Source organism: Brienomyrus brachyistius, chromosome 13 (assembly GCF_023856365.1).
Source record: "Brienomyrus brachyistius isolate T26 chromosome 13, BBRACH_0.4, whole genome shotgun sequence".
NCBI classification, from domain to species: Eukaryota; Metazoa; Chordata; class Actinopteri; order Osteoglossiformes; family Mormyridae; genus Brienomyrus; species Brienomyrus brachyistius.
In genome coordinates, this window is record NC_064545.1 from 23,800,527 (window position 1) to 23,822,339 (window position 21,813).

The following is a 21,813-nucleotide window of genomic DNA, read 5'->3' on the forward strand; positions in this document are numbered from 1 at the left end:
TCTAAACCCTCTACCAAACTCTGCACAAGGAGCCAGAGCAGAATCCCAGAGGTGTGAAGCAACACTGCTAACCACTGCACCACCGGGCCGCCCTCTTGGCTAATATATGTAAAATGTTTAACTTAGACATTAAAAACTATAGAATGACAATTACTACGTTTGAGAATGTTAAAAAGTGATTTGCGAATTAACTTGTTCAAGTACCACATCGTCTTCCAGAACCAACTTTCCTCACTTTTGACATAGTACGCTTTTAGTTCACACTGTTAGTATTTACAAGCTACATATACAATAATTTACCATTATTTAGAAGCTGCAGGATGAAGCAAAAATGGTGAGAACAAATCTCTTGTGGACATCAATACATGTTGCGGTCACAAACAGCGCGATGTCGGATGCATGACAGTCATCATAAATAGAAGCTTTTCATGATTATGCGTTGCGTCTGAAACTGCAGACCGGGCGCTTTTTTGCACCCGCAGAGCTGCATTTAAAACCTGTGCTTACCTGGTGCCTTCTGCTAAAGATTACATCCAGCAAATGATCATGGTACAAGGACAACATTTCACATTTGAGACTCCCACCGTTTCATCATAAAAAATAACACCTACATAAATGTCGGTGTCCATATATCAATATATTACTTTCACAATAAATTTACAGGGAAAGTGAGAAACTGGTGATTAAGACCACAAACTTGTAACCTGCAAGGTTGACTAGGTCTAGTCCAACTAACCGTCCTGGTGTACTAGCTACGAGCAAAGAACATGAATCGTTCCACCAAAATATTCAGCGATCGACGACAGAAATACTGTCAGTTACCTGCTTGCTGGTAGATTCTCGCCTGACGCAGATCCCTTATCGGATGCCCATATTCTGCAAACGGCTGGGACTAGACAAAGGTGAACCCATTTACAGATATATTGGTTTAAAACCCGTTGTTCGTATATTTAATCATTTTAGATGTTTTTAGCACTGTCAACAGATCCGTATATTTTATGTTTAATCAATTATTGTGTTCTGTATATGCTTTTCTATACACTATATTGCATAAAATGTGCAGGCGTATAATTAAAACGCATAACTGTGATTGAATTGTGATTACCAATTCCCTCCTAATTACATTTGTTATTAACTTGCACGTTCCTATGTGAGGGATCTTTTTAAACCGGATTATTTTGCGCCTTGACATCGATGTCAAGTCATTATTGACTGCTTACAGACCTCGGCCTCATCCAGTTGCTGAGGCAGCTGCGAGATATCGCATCTGTATGGCTGGACCACAGACCTCAGACCCATGCTGAGTTTTGGGGGGGATTCCGGGGATTGTAGTAAAATAGCACCGCCAAATTTGATAAAATCGCTGTATTTTCTGTTCATTTTGAACTACATATCCCTAAAATTCGATTGGCGACCCCCCTAAATTAACAGGAGTGCTTATTAAGGATTGTAGTTCCTTGGATATCTGAACCCATTTTATAATTCATTACGGTAAATATGAAGAACTACAATACCCGAAGTCCCGCGGGTCTCGCATCGTACTTGGGGTGTCTTTGGGGGGGGCTGAAACATACGTCGGAGTCTAGGCACGGACTCTGCTTTTGGCAGAGTAGGGTTGTATGACAGATGATGAAGACAGAGCACAGACCGGGAGGAGAAGTAAAGATAAAATAAAGAAACGCTTTGAAAGAAATAACTGTCATTATTCCGCAGATGGGGATGCATCGTCGTCTACAATGGAGAACACGTTATCGCCGTTGTCATGAATTTTAATTAATGTTCACAGTACTGTTGTTTCTCCCATGCAGATAAAAAAGAAGAGAAATGAAAACCCCGTGCAACCAGTATGGATAAATCAGTAAATATCCCTCGGTAAAATACCGTACCGTGTCTGACAATATCTAACACAGTCTTAGTACAAGAAACGCTTATTTTTCTCTCGAAGGAGACACTACACAGATTTACAAAGGGAATGGTTTTTTGGAGTTGAAGAACGAGAATACATCACGAAATACCTAAGGTAAGGAATCATGATTGAAATGCATTTCCAGATATTTCCACTGTAACGGCAATAGGTAATGCAATAGTAACGGGTCGCGTCTGAGGGGCAATAGTGAGTTTCGGCGTTGAACTTGCTGGTTTATGTGCATTAGGCGGATGCGATTTTGGTTCGCAGCGCTCCGGTGTGGCGGGTGGAAGCCCCCACGCGTCCCCATGAAAGTGTGATCGCTCCCTTGCCCGCTTCCCCACATGAAAGGCAAGTTCCGTCCAGCCGCGGTCCTTCTGCTGCCCGAATCCCCCGCCGACCCGCCGGCGTTGCTAAGATACGATCGTCATGCTCGCGCAACGTTACTGCACGTATGTGGCTTTTGCACATGTGTGTGGCTCATCTGCGCTTTGCTTTCACGCAGCCCGCTCCCCCCAGACAGTCCTATAGAAATCTGACAGTAATATCCGGTAGGCTGTCGGCTGTGTGCCAGATTCTGTCCCGATCCCCCATATTTTGGGCATAATCCCGAAAGGCTACAGAGGGCCGAGGCTGCGTTTCTCTACATGCATTTGCCTCAAGTTTCTCCTACAGTCCGGAGAAAAAGTTTTTGGCAGCCAACAGCGGTGCAATTGGATTTACGAGATAATTAACGAGGGAAACGGCATTTGTTGCAGCTGGAACCGAGCGCATTCATTACAGACTAAACACTGGCCATTAGGTTTTTAATGTGTTGGGGAAACTTCTTACAAACTTGTCGAGTCGCTACGATGCAACGATGCAGATTTTTTTTGTCACTCATAGGCGTTATATCCGTTAAATGGACCCCATGTGTTACACAGACGTCCTTTGCCAGCGTATGGGAGTCCACCCCCCCCCAACCCTGGCCATGTAAACCGTGCATTAGGCATTCTGGTTCACTAGTTGTCTGAGCTGGTAATGCCATTGTGATTAATTTGATAAAAAAGTTTACGAGCAGTCATTTGTGGTATTATCCTAGTTGGAGTCCGGCATGTGTAATCGGCTGCGTACACGATGGTTAAAGAATCTGCGCCATTTCCATATACTGTGGCTCGTTTTTCATCACGCAAGAGATAAAAATCAAATAATGTAATGAAAAGGTGCATATTGATGCGATCTGTTGGTTATTAAACACCTAAACCTGACTTATGCATATCGCATTATTACCACAGTTGGCGCTCATCTTGTTAGTTGAACCTTCATGTTTTTGTTGAGCTGTTATGTTACAGCAGAATCGTTTCTGCGAAACCTGCTAAAATGCAGGGCAGTCAACACAGATGGTCTCTGCAGAAGTTGTGGATTTGTTGTCTTCTTAATGCTCAGTGCGACACTTGTTGGAAGTCCAGTTAGGTTCATGACTTAATGTTTGAAAAGACCAAATGAGAAGGAATAATCGAAAACTGAAGAGGGGCTTTGTTATTAATTAATTCACATGGGTGGCCATTTTCAATAGGGAGAATATCTCATAGGTACTAATTATCAAGGGGATTAACCTATTTCTATGACATTTCCCTTGGTGCATCATTACATTAAGCCATTAAATTGGAATTCATGCAGTATTAAATGATATTAGGAAACATCTCAGCAGGCTTGCCTGGTTTTGGTTATTGCTCCACGTAGAGCTGATCTGCAGCTCTTAGCTTTCAGTCGACTGTAAGATGTGTGTTAATGAATGGGTTGTGTGAATGAAACAAACGGCACTTGAACTTTTGGGTCTTCAGAGCCCGTAGACCTTCTTCCAGTGGTCCGCTTTCCCCCCTCTCCCATCTGCACATTTCGGCTCTCTGGAGCTCATCCCTTAGGATGCAGCCCTTAAGTCTCCCGGACTCGTCGGCACTCATGTTACCCGTTGTGGGACCTGTTGTGTGAAGAGATTTGAGTCAGGGCTGCTTACCAAGTGACATGTTGCCTGAAGGCTAATCAGATTTGCCAGTGGATATGTATTAGCTGGCTGTCAGTAGTCACCTGTGCATAGTGACAGGTAGCAGGGTGATTAGAGACGCATGGGCAGTTACCCTTGTGGAGGAATAAATGTGGAGCTGGGACCACTTCTGGGGGGGGCGATTTCTCTGAGGTCCCTCATCAGCATTTCAGGTGCCTCCCCGCTAAAAGACAAAGAAATGCATACAGGATGGTCACCTTGTCCACGGAAGGAAGCGTACGAGCGGTACAGTGCGGTACAGTGCGGTACAGTGCGCCCCTCCCGACACAATATGAAAACCAATACTTCGCACACAGCCTGTCGCCCTGGCTGTGATTGGACAAGTAACCCTGATGCGTGTTAAGCTAATATATCAAATGTCTTCAAGGACATTTCAGAGACTGACGCTAAAAGGCAATAGGTATTATTACATTTATGATATTATGTTTGTAATATATATTCCCCTCAGGTTGAATCAAATAAATCTCAAAAGATATGACACTATTTTTAAGAAAGCATGTCTTCCTTTCCCAACATGATCCAGAAACACTAATCACAACTGTTAGGACGTATGACGTACCACAGGTCTTGTAACATGTCTGGCTCCATTTTTCCTTTCATATGGGTTGTAGTGTTAAAAACAGTTCAGCTGCTGACTATATGTCGGAGTCCTGATTATTAGAGTTACGTATGAATGGCTGCCCAAGATGAAAGTGTTTTGTTCAGTTATTGAAGCAGTTTGAAAGAGGAAAACCGGTTGGAACATCACCTACACGAGATTAATACACACCGAGACACCAAGATGAATTGCTAACATCTGGACTGCTAAGATCCCTTGGCCATGCAGCCTCAATCTGGTAATCCGGTGTGGAGAAGCCTTCAGAGATGATGATGAAAGACACGTAGAGCGTCTGGGGGAGTCGCAGATGGAGAGTGGAGGGAAGGGAGTGGGATGGATCCGGAAGAATAAGTATTTTTTAGGAAACCCCCATTTTGGTGTGACAGCATCTCTATCATGGCTGAGAAACACTCTTTTCTGCCGAGAAGCGAATAAGCAAAGCCGGAGGGTGACCAGTACATGCAGGTTTTGTAAGCTAGAGATACAACAGATGAGATACCAGAAGACGAGTCGTCATAGGGAAGGGAAACATGCTGAAGACAAAGGAGGATTTGTCAAGATAAGAGAAGTGCGAAAGGGAAGTGGAGCAGCATCGAGGCACATTGTGTAGGGTGCTGGTGAGCACCATCAACATCAAAGGGTCCTGAGAGGGTTCAGACGGTGGTCAGGTCAGAATCCGTCCTCGGCCAAATGATCACATGCCGCTTGGGTGCTTGAGCACGGCCCTTAACCCCCTGAAATGCTCCAGGTATGTCAGATAAATAGCTAACCCTATAAATAGCAAGACGGGCGACGCGAAGAGAAGCACTCAAATATACCCGTGCGATTAACGCATCGTTTCATCAGATATTCCGTGGGAACTAATACAGTTTCCCAAATCTTCAAGGAAGTCTGAACACTGAATAGCAGTGCAGTGTTTCCCGCGGGAGGTTATGTCAGGATATACGCCATGGAGGGGGTGGGGAGGTGAAGGTAGGGCAGGAATCGCTGGCGGGGAGCGCAGTCATCTGAGCTGTGTCACTGCTGTGCCAGGATGGCACTGCTTAAGGAACTGGACCGCATGCAGTAGGGAGACTGATCAGAGCTGAGCACTTGTCATGGGAAATGCATGTTTCTGCCCCGAGCGATAAAGACCGAGCTGATGCGGGAGTAAGAGCATCCAGAATTGGCAGGGGACAGCGGGGAGGAGAGGTGTGCTGCGGGACGTGAGTGACTGGAGCCCTGGTGAGCCCGTACGTCCAGCAGGGCTTATGTGATTAGACGCATATAGGTATCCTGCCAGACTGGAAATATAATAGAGAGCAACACAAATGGCTTGACCCGTTACATAGATGGAAATGTCCCATTTCCCTTTCTGTCTAAAGAGAATGGTACAGGGAGCCCCCACCTCCACTAGCCGCTCAGAGAACTCAACGCTTATACTCAACACAATAATATATTCTCTCTCTCTCTCTCTCCCCCTCTCTCTCTCTCTCCCTCTCTCTCTCCCCCTCTCTCTTTCCCTCTCTCTCTCCCTCTCTCTGTCTCTCTCCCTCTCTCTCTCTCTGTCTCTCTCCCTCTCTCTCTCTCCCTCTCTCTCTCTCTCTCACACATGTATGTGTGTGTCTGTCACACCAGGAGATCCACATTTAGGTAGAGAAACTAAATAATTCATTCCAATAGTGGTCAGATTAATTTCCATGCTTCTAGAAAGCAGCATTATTGTATTCATGAATATATACAGGACAGTAATCTGTGCTAAAATGGCAATGAAGCAAGTCACCACTGAAAAGAAGCACCTTAATTATCCTCTTTTTGTATATACTTTGGCTGCTCATTGCCAACTTAATTCCTCTGTTCTAGTCGCCTTTCGTGATAACGACTGAATTGCTTCATGGCAAACAGTCCTGATTAATATTCATATTTTTTCCCACTGGTTTCCTTGAAAAAGCCTGACTCTTGTCAGACTGCGGTGATTTGCTCCGGATAAGCCCCGCCTCCACAGTCCAGTGGCCCAGCGCCTGGACGAAGCAGACACCTCTGACGTGCCCCCCCTCACCCCTCTCCCCCCTTCTCGAGGAACAGAAATTGTCAGCCGCACCCCATGCTGGTGTCACTGGTTCGAGTAGCGGAAAGGCTACCACACAGGGAGACGGTAGAGTCCTCTGTTCCTGACGTGTTGCCATTGGCCGGATTTCTGCCGGTAGGTTCTTGTTCATGAAACTGATATTTTTTTTTGCATTCATAATGAGATTCTTTATATCCCCCGGCAAAATGGGGGCATGTCATTTTCCCAGACAGGCATATTATTTCCTGCTAAATAGATGTGAATGCAGATCCAAAATGTATATTACCAGGTGAGCTTTATATTGCTCGTCTGAACATAATCAACCGGTTAAACTCGACAGACTGTAAAGCATGCGGTTATGTTCCTGTCTTAAAAAAGCAGCCCCCCGACAGTGACCTATAGTAAAGGTGGTAGTACCTGTAGTTATACACTGATATATGAAAGGAGCAGATCTGAAAAGTCTTCCAAAGTGACTAGCTAATTGGTTAGCCAATGATAAAGAAAAGGGCCATATATCTCATTTTCAACCCAGAGGGTCTTGATTTATAAAAAAAGAAAAGAAAGGTTTGGTCAGTCTTCTCTTTGCTCCAAATTTCATCATTTCAATTTATTTGATTATGACAGAAAGTCCCTTGCAGGCCATTTAAATGGGATATCTTTAATCTCCCAGACTGGAATCTTTCTTTTCGCCAGCTCACAAAGCAGGCACCTTGGAGGGCCTACATTTAAATGGGAGCCGGTTCCCTCAGTACCACGTAGCAGTAAAGACGTCTACTTTAATTACCGCAAGGTGTAGAATTACCGCCGCCTCCCTGCTATCGGGAAAACAAGGGCTGAAAACCAAGCCACCTGCGTGGGAATCCAGGTGGTTTACCTTTCGCCTAGAGACGTGCGCAGAATCATCGCAGAACAAAGAGTTAATTTCTGCAGCCTTGGGGTCAGCACCCTGGAGAACCAGTGAAGATCACGTACTGAGGCTACCATCGATGCAGGCTTGCTAATCAGGACTTATATTAAATAGCTGAAGCCCAGGCTTCTGTCATTAGCAGGGATTGTGTTACAGTTACAGTCCTCGTTATTAGTTATTGTTAGTTACTAATGTCTGAATCGCTATTATCTTTTTCTTGTGGTGGGGTAGCCACCATCCAACTGCCATTAATCATTTTTTTAATCGTCTTTCAGCACAATAATTAGAGTACGTTTCAGTTTGAAAACCGAACAAACTCGATACGTGAAATTACAAGCAATCACAGTCCTAATGGAGCAACAGCAGAATGAACTGCATTGAATCACTGTCTAAAGACTCCTTCCATATAGGGGCAGATTAGTGTTAAAATTAATCTGCAAGCATGGACTGGGGAAAACCCTTACATAGTTCTGGCACTGGTGAACAATTGATAGATGGGAACAGAAAACAAAAGTGTATTTCAGAGTGGGGCTTTATAACCTTTTAATGACCGCAGATTGGGGAGGGGGGTTGTGAAATAAGGCATGGCTTGAATGTACAGTTTATTTTTAGAAATGAACCAACCTTTTCCTCAAAGCCCCAGTGTTCCAAGGGGGGGGAAAGGCAGCTTTAGAAGGCCGTATCTGTTAGCTGGAATATCTGTCCGAGTGATAACCGCTGTAGCTAACGGGCTCTGTCATGTGATAATGCACAGATCTGCATACACAATTTCCCACACTTACACGGCTGTCGCATCAGCCTTCATCCAGTAGTTTTTCATCCACAAGTAAATTCAGCACAGAGGGTCAGCAGTCCGTAGTGAGTTTGCAGAACTGCAGGCAGATGCTGTCTGAGAAGGACTGCTGCGGTCCCCCCTGGTGGATACTCACCAGGTAACATCAGCCACAGCGCGCGTGCAGAGTTGGCAGATAATCATGGCATATTGGGTTATATTAGTGTTTGCTAGTCCAGTCCTCAGGGACCCACAGCAGTCCATGGTTTTGCTCCCTCCCAGCTGGACTGTCTGGCAGGGAGCCGGGAGGAAGCAAAAATGTGAACTGTCTAGCAGGTAGCTAGGAGGGATGCAAAAATGTGAGCTATCTAGCAGGTAGCTGGGAGGGAGCAAAAACATAGACCGACTGGGTGCCCAAGGACTGGATTGGGGAACGCTGGGTTATATAGATGCCTGTCCTCTTTGCCTGACCTAATCTTAAGACTGAACAAAAGGGCCCAGCAGGTAACTGTGTCTCTTAGGAGACATTATGATTCAAATAACGGAAGCGGTTTCAAGTTTTAATTCAATTAGATTATTTTTTTTTTTTTTGTTAAGCCAGTTGGTGCCCGAGAATAAGAATCTGACCTATATTCTGTGCACCAACCGGGCCCCTCCTGGCCTCCGCCCTTCCATACCAGGGAAAGGGAGTCACGTTTCACCTGATCCTTGGTTAGTCCGTCATCGGTGATGAGCGAAAGGACAGGGACGGGACTGAGTGGAAATGACAAAGGCTTCGGAAATCTCAGCTGCTTTAAATCTTTACGTCAGAAGAATTTTGTCGAAAGGCGGTAAAACGGTGCCCGTCTATATGGTCCTGCATTCCTCAGAAGAACAACAGCTTTGAAAATCTGCCTGTTTTTATGACGCCATGTCACCATTAGCCCCTGAACCTCCTCCGGTCGCCATGTCGGCACTGCGGTGTTTGTCCATGATTTCCTGTTAATCCTGAGCCGGACCGGCCGCAGTGTATGCATGTCAGTGTTCGCCTGGCAGCTGTGTGTGTTCCCATGGACACCCCAGGGAAGGTTAGACCTCGTTTGTGCAGAATGGCTGGTCTGCTTTAACACTTACACCGTACTGCTTACACTTACATAAGCAGCAAACAGCCATCGCATTCCAGACGGCCGCTGGGAAGACGTGCCCGCTGGCTCGTCGGGGGCAAATGCCACTGTTCTCATATTAGGAAAGGGGGCTATTTGGGGGGGGGGGGCATTAAAGGGGAAACAGGGTGGGGTTGGGGCTGCTACAATCTGCTGAAATCTGCCAATACCCCATTTCTGGAGGAAAAACACGTTGGTGGCAGCACTGATGCCTGCGGGGGCCAGTGATATTATAAACGGTTCGCTGGCAACACTGCTGAAAATACTGTGATCATGCTGGGGGTCTGTGGGAGGCTGCGGCTTTCATTCACACGACGGGATGAGCTAAAGCAGAGTCGGCCAGCGGGGCAGGGGCGGGGGGCTCTGACTGGGGATGGGACCCCGAGTACGATGCAGCAAACGAGCGTCCGCTGCTGCTGGGGGGGCGTTTTACACCTCTGAATGTGGTCCAATTATATTGTATACTGTGGGCTAGTGGGTTTGACTTGTGCCAATTTGCCCATAAACATAGCTTCCTGGTGGATTTCCCTTCTGATTGGTCTAATCCTATCTCACAGAGACTTAAACCCCTGACCGGTCTGTGGGTATTCGCCAGGCAAGGACCAGGGTTATTATCGTTAACTAAAACTATAAGAAAACATTGTTTAAAACTGAATTAAATAAACAAAAACAAAAGAAGTACAACTAAACGAAAACTATAAATATTCCTCCAAAAACGAAATGACAAAAATGAAAACAAACGTCAAATTCCCGTTACTGTTTTTAAAATACTAATTAGCCAAAGTTATTATTTGTTTATCTTTAATTACCATTAATTATACCTGGGACAGGCTTTGCCTGGGCATTATTTCATATCATAGTGCTCAGACACAGATCAGACACATGAAATAGGTTCATAACTTTCAGTCTATCCCTAGAAATAAAATTACTAAGGCAGAAAGTGAAACTAAAATAAATAAATATATATTTGATATAAAAACTAATAAAACCACATTAAAAACTGAAATAGAAAAGTAAAAACTAAAAAAAATCATTATAGAATCCCTTCCTGGTGGAATTCCCTTCGGACATGTTAGGGCAGTCATCCCTCTTCTCCTTTCTCTCAGACTTAATTAAACCCCCACCTCACCAGACTGTGGGTCGTTGCTGGGTGGGGGCACAACCCTCTCGACAGGGGATGCTGCCGCAGCCACACAGGCCTGTAACACGGATCCGCCGTCGTCATGGACACCACAGCCATCGGAATTCTTACCGAAGCTCCGATCAGAGGACAGGATCACGTGGCATCTGATTGGCTGACTTGATTGCAGGCATGGCTCAGTGTCAGAGCCAGGGAACGGGGTCAACAGCCCCCCGGCGAGGTCAACGCTGCTTGTCCTAAGCTGAAATTACAGTTCATTCCTTGGGCGCGTGTGATGGCCTGGATCCTCCTGTTAGCAGTAAATCATAACAGCGTGTAGAGCAATGTGTAAACAATGTTAATGAGTTTGAATCCCAGAGAGTGTACATAAAAAAGTGCAAGCCGCTCCGGATAAAAGCATCAGATACGTAAATGTAAAATCATGCAGCAATACAGCAGAATTTGCAAATCGCCAACTGGGTGTCTGATTCCTCAGAATGGAAAGAACTGAACCCAGGCGGGCTGATTGGAGACAGTGCCTGTCTTTCTCTCTGGGGCCCCTTCAAGTGGGCTGCTGCCGAGGACCATCCCAGTCACATTTACCTTTTTTTCTACACAGAAAACACCACAGTAAAACCACAGTAAAACAGTAATAAAAAACTGTAGATGATCAAGCTAAAATGTGCTGGTGCAGTCAGCACTTGACTTCCAGAGAGAACGCATCGCGGGTGGGGGTGCAAAGACCATTGAAATCATTAATCCAGCGCCTGCGTTACTTGCAGGCACCAAAGTTGGTCTGTTTCATCGCATTAGCCTGATAAATGGGGGCTGAATCTGTCTTTCTGGTCCCATCAGTAACTGGTTCTTCTAAAAACCGCCTCCTGGAATCTTCGGTTTTAAGCTCATTGATTTCTTTCATCGCATCTCCATAGCAAGTCAGGGGTGATGTTGCATCGTCATAGCAACCTCCTTCCCCCCCCCCCTTTGCTTGTCCAAACAGGATGGTAGCTTTGTGAGTTTATGTCCCTCACTTCACTCTGGGCTCATGTCATGGAGGAGCTCGGCATGGCGGGGGGTAGAGACCCCTGTGACTGTTCAGGGAGATTGACACGTTAGCTGGGGGGGGGGGGTGTGTCCCCCCTTCATCTGCTTTGTTTTCCTGCACATTCTGCAGACTGAGACTGTTTACTGAGGGATCCCTTGTGCTTGAAGCAGAAGTACATTCCGAATGTATGCCAGTCCCCCCTCCCCCCCACCTTCCATTTCTTTATCGACGGAGCCTGACAAAGGGCCCTTGTTAATCAAAGTGAGCGCGTGAGTGTCAGTTGGTGCCATCAGCTGGGCTGCCCCCACCTCCCCACTTCCGTGTCATAGGGAGAGCTGATGTCTTAGTCTGCGGAGGCACAATCTCTCAGTCTTCCTCATTGCTTCCTCTTCCCTCCCCTCCCTTCCTTTCTGTCGTTCTTTATCTCCAGTCCTTTACGTTGTCAATGCTTAAGGACACACAAATTGCTGGTTATGGGGGGGGGAGTTGAAACGCTGGAGATGTTACCTGGTACCTTGGGCGGAGCTTAATTTGGATCCGCTTCTTATGTCATAAGCGGGGGGGGCGTATCCCTTATTCTGATTGGTCGATGGGTTATGTCCATATATGGAATCATGCATGCATATGCCTATAGGGGGCCATATGGCTTGGGAGATAAGGGCTGCCGTTAAACTTTAATAGAATAAAAACACATTACATGTATTTGTGTTACTTTTAATTACGTTAAGGAATAATGAAACATATAGCAGGATGAATGCAAGCTAGCGCATAAACGTCCAGCGGGGGTCCGTCCGGCCGTAGCCATGGGTTGTTAGGAGTAAGCACAAGCCCCACGGCGTATCTTAAAAGAAAAAAGCCAAAATGTTTCAAAGAAGAAAAGCTTTAGCGGTATTTATCAGTGTTTTATTTCATTGTTAGGTTGGAGAAAGCATTTAACCAGCAAGCTTTTAAGAGGAATAACCTTTAAGTCCGATGGTAGCTAAAAGGTGAAATGAGCGAGTCCCGCAGCTCTGGCACTGTACGTGTGGTAAAAAGTTGTTCAGAAATCGCCACAGATGCGTAAATCGGATCGGATCCGTACGTGTTTGAGAGTCAAAATTACGAAAAGATGAGCTCCGTATGGGACTGGTGAGTGGCTCAGTGGGCTAAGTCGCTGCACTTGTGATCGGAAAGTTGAGGTTGGTGGTTCAAACCCGCCCTCAGCAGGATGGTTACAGGATGGGTCCTTGGATGCGCTGGCTGACCCTGCAGTGTGGAGTGTGTGAGGGAGAGAGAGAGTGGAGTGTGTGTGAGAGAGTGGAGTGTGTGTGTGAGAGAGAGAGAGAGCAGGATCAGTCAGTGTGCTCAAGGGCCTGCCCTGTAACCATTCCGCGGAGGGCAGGCTTGAACACACTGACCTGATCGCAAGCACAGAGATTAGCCACTCACCACCCTTTTTTTTGAAAAAAAAAAATTTTTTTTATTACAATTCACATCCCACCTGTCTCTCCATGGCCCCTCCTCCATCTCCATGGCCCCTCCTCCATCTCCATGGCCCCTCCTCCATCTCCATCGCCCCTCCTCCATCTCCATCACCCCTCCTCCATCTCCATGGCCACTTTGCCAGGGCTGGATTCGAACCAGCAACCATCTGATCACAGATACAGAGGCTTAGCCTGCAGTGCCACTCACCATCCCTACTTGTGTGCTGTTTTTCGTATATATGTCTTTTTTTTCCCCTATCTTGCCAAATAAAGGATTCACACACATGTACCACCTATCTCTTCTGCCAAGGCTGGGCTCGAACCAGCAACCTTCTGATAACAGATGCAGAGGCTTAGCCTGCAGCACCACTCGCCATTCTGGTTTTTATGCTCTGTTTTTCGTATATATGTCTTTTTTTTCCCCTATCTTGCCAAATAAAGGATTCACACACATGTACCACCTATCTCTTCTGCCAAGGCTGGGCTCGAACCAGCAACCTTCTGATAACAGATGTAGAGGCTTAGCCTGCAGCGCCACTCGCCACTCTGGTATTTATGCTCTGTTTTTCGTATATATGTCTTTTTTTCCCCTATCTTGCCAAATAAAGGATTCACACACATGTATCACCTATCTCTTCTGCCAAGGCTGGGCTCGAACCAACAACCTTCTGATAACAGATGCAGAGGCTTAGCCTGCAGCGCCACTCGCCACTCAGGTGTTTATGCTCTGTTTTTCGTATATATGTCTTTTTTTTCCCCTATCTTGCCAAATAAAGGATACACACACATGTACCACCTATCTCTTCTGCCCAGGCTGGATTTGAACCCACAACCTTCTGATAACAGATGCAGAGGCTTAGCCTGCAGCGCCACTCGCCATTCTGGTTTTTATGCTCTGTTTTTCGTATATATGTCTTTTTTTCCCCTATCTTGCCAAATAAAGGATTCACACACCTGTACTACCTATCTCTTCTGCCAAGGCTGGGCTCGAACCAGCAACCTTCTGATCATAGATGCAGAGGTTTAGCCTGCAGCGCCACTCACCACTCCTGCTTTGATGCTCTGTTTTTCGTATATATGTCTTTTTTTTCCCCTTCTTGCCAAATAGATTCACACACACACACATATATATATATACCACCTATCTCTATGTGTTAGAGTTAAGGCTGTTGCTCTAGGGTCTGCGCTGTGACTATTCTGCTAAGGCTGAATAACAGCTACTACTCTGCTGAGGCTTGAACCAGGGACCTCCTCGATCACAGACACAGTCGCTCAGCACGTTGCGCCACCATCCATCCACTGACCAGCCATGCTCATGGGTTCAAGATAATGATGTGCTGGGTGACACTCGTAATAAAAACTACTACTCTGCTGAGGCTTGAACCGTGGACTTCCTCGATTGCAGGCATGGTCACTCAGTGTGTCGCGACACCGTCAATCCTCTGACCAACCACCCTTAAGGGTTCATGATAATGACCTGCCGGGTGACGTGACGCAAGGGGGATGGATGGTGACACAACGCGCTGAGTGACCGTTCCTGCAGTTGAGGAGGTCCTTGGTTCAAGTCTCGGGCACCGGAATACATGTCATTGCGTCACGTCCCCTGGCAGATCATCATCATGAAACCTTAAGCGAGGTTTTTGGGAAGATGGATGGTGGCCCAACACGCTGAGTGACAGTGCCTGCGATCAGGAGGTCCCCGGTTCAAACCTCAGAGTAGTATCTGTTATTCAGCCTTGGCAGAATAGTCACAGCGCAGACAGGGGAAAAAAAAAACCATATATACGAAAAACAGAGCATGCAAGCAGCGGTGGGGAGTGGCGCTGCAGTCTAAGCCTCTGTATCTGTGATCAGATGGTTGCTGGTTCAAGCCCAACCTTAGCAGAAGAGATAGGTGGTACGCGTATTTGAATCCTTTATTTGGCAAGATAGGGAAAAAAAAACATATATATGAAAAACAGAGCATCAAAGCAGGAGTGGTGAGTGGCGCTGCAGGCTAAGCCTCTGCATCTATGATCAGAAGGTTGCTGGTTCGAGCCCAGCCTTGGCAGAAGAGATAGGTAGTACAGGTGTGTGAATCCTTTATTTGGCAAGATAGGGGAAAAAAAGACATATATACGAAAAACAGAGCATAAAAAGCAGAATGGCGAGTGGCGCTGCAGGCTAAGCCTCTGTATCTGTTATCAGAAGGTTGTGGGTTCAAATCCAGCCTTGGCAGAAGAGATAGGTGGTACATGTGTGTGAATCCTTTATTTGGCAAGATAGGGGAAAAAAAAGACATATATACGAAAAACAGAGCATAAACACCGGAGAGGCGAGTGGCGCTGCAGGCTAAGCCTCTGCATCTGTTATCAGAAGGTTGCTGGTTCAAGCCCAGCTTTGGCAGAAGAGATAGGTGGTACACGTGTGTGAATCCTTTATTTGGCAAGATAGGGGGAAAAAAAGACATATATACGAAAAACAGAGCATAAACACCGGAGTGGCGAGTGGCGCTGCAGGCTAAGCCTCTGCATCTGTTATCAGAAGGTTGCTGGTTCGAGGCCAGCCTTGGCAGAAGAGATAGGTGGTACATGTGTGTGAATCCTTTATTTGGCAAGATAGGGGAAAAAAAAGACATATATACGAAAAACAGAGCATAAATACCGGAGTGGCGAGTGGCGCTGCAGGCTAAGCCTCTGCATCTGTGATCAGATGGTTGCTGGTTCGAATCCAGCCCTGGCAAAGTGGCCATGGAGATGGAGGAGGGGTGATGGAGATGGAGGAGGGGCCAACGGAGAGACAGGTGGGATGTGAGTGTGAAATTGTAATAAAAAAAAAATTTTTTTTTCAAAAAGAGGGTGGTGAGTGGCTAATCTCTGTGCTTGTGATCAGGTCAGTGTGCTCAAACCTGCCCTCCGCGGAATGGTTACAGGGCAGGCCCTTGAGCACACAGACTGATCCTGCTCTCTCACACACACACACACACACACACACACACACACACACACACACACACACACACACTCCACACTCCAGGGTCAGCCAGCGCATCCAAGGACCCATCCTGTAACCATCCTGCTGAGGGCGGGTTTGAACCACCAACCTCAACTTTCCGATCACAAGTGCAGCAACTTAGTCCACTGAGCCACTCACCAGTCCCATACAGAGCTCATCTTTTCGTAATTTTGACTCTCAAACACGTACGGATCCGATCCGATTTACGCATCTGTGGCGATTTCTGAAAAACTTTTTACCACACGTACAGTGCCAGAGCTGCGGGACCTGCTCATTTCGCCTTTTCGCTACCATCGGACTTAAAGGTTATTCCTCTTAAAAGCTTGCTGGTTAAATGCTTTCTCCAACCTAACAATGAAATAAAACACTGATAAATACCGCTAAAGCTTTTCTTCTTTGAAACATTTTGGCTTTTTTCTTTTAAGATACGCCGTGGGGCTTGTGCTTACTCCTAACAACCCATGGCTACGGCCGGACGGACCCCCGCTGGACGTTTATGCGCTAGCTTGCATTCATCCTGCTATATGTTTCATTATTCCTTAACGTAATTAAAAGTAACACAAATACGTGTAATGTGTTTTTATTCTATTAAAGTTTAACGGCAGCCCTTATCTCCCAAGCCATATGGCCCCCTATCCGCAACATGTGGCATATGCATGTATGATTCCATATATGGACATAACCCATCGACCAATCAGAATAAGGGATACGCCCCCCCACTTATGACATAAGCGGATCTAAATTAAGCTCCGCCCAAGGTGTATAGCTGGTAGAAAAAATATCTAAAATTCATTTCTGAAATTGGGGGAAGATCAAAGTGCCAGCTACATTAGTACGCCGCCCTAGTGAGGCCGTGGTGCGAGGCTTTTGTGCCAGGCCGTGGTGCGAGGCTTTTGTGCCAGGCCGTGGTGCGAGGCTTTTGTGCCAGGCCGTGGTGCGAGGCTTTTGTGCCAGGCCGTGGTGCGAGGCTTTTGTGCCAGGCCGTGGTGCGAGGCCGTGGTGCGAGGCTTTTGTGCCAGGCCGTGGTGCGAGGCTTTTGTGCGAGGCCGTGGTGCGAGGCTTTTGTGCCAGGCCGTGGTGCGAGGCTTTTGTGCCAGGCCGTGGTGCGAGGCTTTTGTGCGAGGCCGTGGCCTTCAGGCTCATCACAGCCACCTGTACAGCTCTGTTCTCCTGCCCCCCGGGCCCGCGGGCCGCGCTGCGTTATGGTCGCCCATCAAGCATAACAGGCCTCTGCGCTGCAGCTCGGCGCCTGAGAGGGGTGCAGAGTGGACGGTGTGTGGCGTCGCCATGGTAACCTGTGCTCTCCCGGCTGCCCTGCTCCTGCCACGCCAGCTGTCAGTCCAGATGCACTTAACATAGCATTCCATTAGAAATATGCACATTTCACCAGGACCTGTCCTCCCCCATACTGTCATTTGCTCTCTCTCTCTCTCTCTCTCTCACACACACACACACACACACACACACACATTTGTAATTATATCTTTGTGGAGACTCTCCATTCATTTATATGGGGAAAACTCCAATCCCAACATGACGACCTTAACCCCCCCCCCCAGCCCTAACCTTAACCATAAGTAACCAAACTAAATACGAGACTTTTAGTATTTTTAGTTTTTTGACCGAAGTCACAGATCTTTGTGGGGACCTGAAAAAAGGTGCCTGCAACATCAAAATAACAGGTTTTTATTACATTGTGGGGACATTTGGTCCCCACAATGTAATATAAACATAATCCACAAACACACACACACACACAATGGTTTTTTTGCGTGTTTCACAGCTACTGAGAATCAACAAAAACGACCACGGAGGAATCCTAGAATTGGCTGAAAGCTGAAACCATGGCCTAGAATTTTACCCAGTTTTTCACGTTCTGATGAGTGAAATGTGGGTTGCTAATTATGATAATTTTTAAAAATATATTTTTGCTTTTCTGAGTGGCCGCTTGTGCTAGTCAGTTCTTGGCAGTGAAGCCGTCGCTCTGCAGAGGACATGTGTCTTGCCTCGTCTAAAGCTTCCCACTGGAGACACCCAAGATAGCAGCACACATTCTTCCTATAGCCAACTGGGACGAGCCTAAGAAAGGGAGTGAGAGCAGAAGGAAAAGTGAAGGAGACGTAGGGGTGACAGGGGACGTGGTAAAGAGCAAAGGGGAACAGTGACGAGAGAGACAATAGGGATGAATGGGAGAAGACAGACAGACTCACTCAAAGGTGCATGATACACCGATAAATGTGTCTTAAACCGTGAGTGGACACAATGTCTGTGTGCATTTAGCATACGCATGGATAAGAGGTGACCTCATACCACGTGTGATCAGTCTAGCCACAGCGATTGTGTCCAGCAGTAATCCAGATTATCCGTGTGGAGAGATCACAATCCCATTGTCCACTCTTTTTGCTCCACCGCCTGCATATTGACCTCTTGTCCCTCCTTAAATCTGCTGAGAATTTTGCCCAGATAAATCCAGATAACAGAGCTCTTTGCTGGAAAGCCAAAGACACACATAAGCCCATACAAATGCACCACAAATGACAACGCTGAATGAAGATGACTGATCCAAAGATGGAGCCGACCACTAAAAAAAAAGAAAACAATGCAATGAGAGAAATGAAGCTGTAAGACCCAGGGTAGGTAGGGGTGCTGCACGCTGTCAGTTACTGCCTAATGTAGACCAACTGAAACCAATAAAATAACCAATGAGAAGTGGGTTATGCCAGTCGCTCACACTAATCAAAGACCCCATGGGTTTTTAAACCCTTGTTTGTATCATTACTCACAGATAGTACCTTCCACAAATGCCACTCCGTATTTTAAGACTTGGTGAGGTATGTATAAATTGTTTTGGCCCTGGATGTGAATGTAAGTGTACAGCACATGAGAGTCAGGGACACTTGGGCTATAAAGAATCGAGGACCGGAATCAAGACGGCCAGTTTCTGTGCTCCGGATACATGAGGATCTGGATTTTCTGCTCATTCTTCTTCGAAGGGAAGACGGCAAACCCTTGTTGTTTGATGCAGTATGACCTATATTTATTTGTGGCTGCAGAATGCAGTGAGCAGTGCATTTCAAACTGGGGCAGCAGATGTAGTAATTAAGACACCAAAGACACACAAAAAAAAATTGTGGGTTGAATCCATTGTCCCCTCAAGCTGAACAACAGACCTGCAAGGTTCCTTCGTAAAATATCAGGCCTTATGCAGAAGGAATGCAAGCAGCCATGTATGAGCGGCTTTGAGTGAACTTTCCTCCACAGATAATGCAGACTGTTTTACCGCAGTGATGTCGTACCTACCTGCCGACCCTGTTAATGGGACGCATAGCTGTCTCCGCCAAGCAGTCAATATGCATATGGACCTACTGAAGTCTAGCATTTTTAGCCAGTTCCTAAGCAACATACTTTTTTTTCCCACCCCCAACTTTGCCTCCAGTTAAAATGATGTTGCTGCTGTTATCATTTCTGCAGAGTGAAGAGCACAAGAAAAAAATGCATTTTATATATATATATATATATATATATATATATATATATATATATATATATACATATATATATATATATTTGTGTGTGTGTGCGTATAGACAGACACACTGCAGCTGGAGGGCTGTCAGTCAGCACAGTGACACCCATCATTTGCACATGGGCAGATTTCATTCTGTTTGAACGGCTGATATTAGAAGTGATGTGATCATTGTCAACACCTCAAAGCAAATCGGGCAGGCGCTGTACTTCGGAGGTCTTCCTGGCTCCCAACGCGACGGAACCCAACACGCGAAGCTGCCGCCGTGCCAGTATCCCACGCGTAGTGCGCACACCCCCGCTCGGCCTTTCTGCACATAACAGACAAGTCCCCTTGCTGCCCACCACCTCTACATGATTGAATTCCAGCGTCTCTCACCTGTAATTGCCTGGCAGTGCCAACGTTGCCGAAAGGCGCCTCGCGAGACATTCCTGCTGGGTGGCGAATGAGGATTGTGGGTGGGTGTGGAGGGACGGCGGCCACAGAGCTCGCTCAGGGACGCTACGAAGCCCAAATTAAAACCTGCTTGGCAAACTTAACACTAAAACAAAAACACTGTTTCATACAAGCCTTCTTAATACATGTAAGGGGGGGCAGTCAGTGGTTCTCAAACTCGGTCCTCGGGCCCCACTGCCCTGCTTCTTTTCCTGCCATCCCTGCCTCACACACAAGTCCCAGCTGTCTTTCAGCTTCTGATTGACTGAACACACCTGATCCAGGTAATCAGCAGTGTGTGGGCCAGGGAGAGCTGCCTTCAGGCATGTTTAGGAAGCCGTCTGGGGCTCCCAAAAAAATCCAGGGAGCCTGTGGAGACAGAATTTTTAGAAGTTATATTTGTGGATAGGATTATTAAATTATACCATGTGCGTTATTAAGGTTTTTAGTAACAGTTTTCGGTGTAGACAAAGTTGCCCCTTCCACCCAGGCAGAAATGGACTTTGAACTTTACTTGACCTCATTCAGGACCTCATTCAAGGTAGAGACATATATGTTTTATTACCTTGTAAATAGTCTACTGGGTTTGCAAACTACCCCAATGCTTTTGATGCAACTAGTTTTAGGTTTATGAAGGAAAAAAATTGTCATAAAAGATTTGTCAGAAGATTTCTTGCATGAGCCAGAGCGTCTGAAAGTCCGAGCGTCAAGCCAGATGCGTGAGAGTTGGCAAACCTAGAGCCCCTACCAAGTGCGCTTTAATACTCATACCGAGAATAACATAAGCAGTCCACTCATCTCTGTTTCCTTCTCTGCCTTTTTGTCTCCTCTGCAGTCCGAGCCTCAGCTCGCAGGTCAGCCCTGAGCAGAGGCCTCTGGGGAAGTGGGGGCAGAGACCAGGAAACTGCTGGGAGAGCAGAGATACAGGCGCTCCAACCAGCGCAGATCGGGGATGGGGGGGGGGACAGCAGAGGTGGTCTGGTATCAGGGCACAGCTGCCACTGTGAGACTGTGGGACTTGGTAGACAGTCTGCTGTATCTAACCAAGCCGGCCGTCCAGCTTGACCCACGACAGAGCTGATGACTGGTGGTCACACCGTTCTCCCAGAAACGAGAGTCCACCTGAAGTGGAGAGATTTTCGGTGTTCCTTGTTAGGGTTCTTGCTCAAGGTAGCACGAGAACCTGTTTGCCGTGTCGTTCCTGCGATTTTTCGCACCGAGATTTGATTTGCATTTCCGTTCTGCCTTGGTTGGTTCCATTGGCCGACCCTCAAGCTGTTCCGGATCCTCCCTGGAAATCCTCTGCACACCCTGCATGGCTCACTCTGGAAACAGACACCCCTGGAGAAGTGATGTGAGTGAAAGGATTTTCCACACGGAGAGCAGGAAGAGGAAAGGCTGTAGACAAACATCTGCTACGGAAATAATGACTTTGCACAGAGCTCCTTATAGACCACCTGCATTCTGAGGGACAGAGACTGTGTCATTCTTTCCAGCAGGATAGACAGAGACCATGATTGTATGAAGGGTGTAGATCTTTAGCTTCAAAGCTGTTCTAGAAGGGACGGTGGGAGACAGAGAAAGCAGAGGATAAAGTTAGGCCTTCTGAAAGAGAAGCTGGTAGATCAAGTTGTCACTCAGCCAGTTGGGTCCAGGCTGTTTTCTCTCTGGGACCAGCCTGAGAGAGCCAGGAGACTGTGTGGGGAAGCGAAGGTGGGAGGGCTGGCTGGGATCAGCCAATGGGAAAAGGGGGGCGTGGCCCTGTGTACCACGCAGCCCCGTGAGCCGGGGTGGGGGACCTGGGCCAGAGCTCA

The 21,813-nt window shown here is 46.8% G+C and overlaps 1 long non-coding RNA gene across 1 annotated transcript; it reads right to left on the bottom strand.

Moving 5' to 3' along the window:
• Nucleotides 1–2,018: 2,018 nt before the first annotated feature.
• LOC125706130 (uncharacterized) lies at nt 2,019–20,014 on the bottom strand. Its single transcript, XR_007381903.1, has 3 exons — nt 19,943–20,014; nt 4,024–4,113; nt 2,019–3,866 (listed from the first exon to the last, which is right to left on the bottom strand). It is a non-coding gene; the product is annotated as an uncharacterized LOC125706130 (long non-coding RNA).
• Nucleotides 20,015–21,813: the final 1,799 nt, after the last annotated feature.